Below are 642 nucleotides of genomic sequence, written 5' to 3'. Positions count from 1 at the left end.
CACAGCATTTCAATTGGGTTGAGGTCTGGACTTTGAGTCATTGCAACACTGATTCTTTTCTTTTTTAGCTGTTGTAGATTTGTTGTGTGATGCAATCATTGTCCTGTTTCATGACTGAGTCTCTGCCAAGTTTTAGCTATTGGACAGGCAGCCTCACATCTGACTCCAGAATACAGTGGCATACAGAAAAGTTCATGGTCAACTGGATGTCAACTCGTGGTCAACTCATGGTCAGCTCGATGACTAAGGTGCCCTGCTCCTCTGGCTGTACAACAAGCCCAAATAATTTCTCATGGGAAGTCTACAGAGTCAAATATTTGCCAGTTTTGTCAATGTTTTAATTTATGCACACACAAATGTTTAAGGTGTAAGGAACTTGGGTTGTTCTTATTAACTAATATCAATTCCTCTAAATATTGTGGTATAACAACATTTTGTTTGATTGGGCCTTAGTTACAGGCTAGCTAAAGCTAACCTCAATGCTCTTTAATTATCATGATCATATATCATCATCTTTTATATTCTCTTATTAATATTTTGTTAGCTTTATTTAGTCTGTAGGTACAGTTTGTGGTTCTGCTTTCTGTTTTTGTGTTGTATTGCTATATTTACTATTTTACCATTTTTATTTAATAACTTCAC

Source organism: Pundamilia nyererei, unplaced genomic scaffold, assembly GCF_000239375.1.
Source record: "Pundamilia nyererei isolate P.nyererei 1_Seehausen unplaced genomic scaffold, PunNye1.0 scaffold02810, whole genome shotgun sequence".
Classification (NCBI taxonomy): domain Eukaryota; kingdom Metazoa; phylum Chordata; class Actinopteri; order Cichliformes; family Cichlidae; genus Pundamilia; species Pundamilia nyererei.
Note: the sequence above shows the minus strand (reverse complement) of the source record.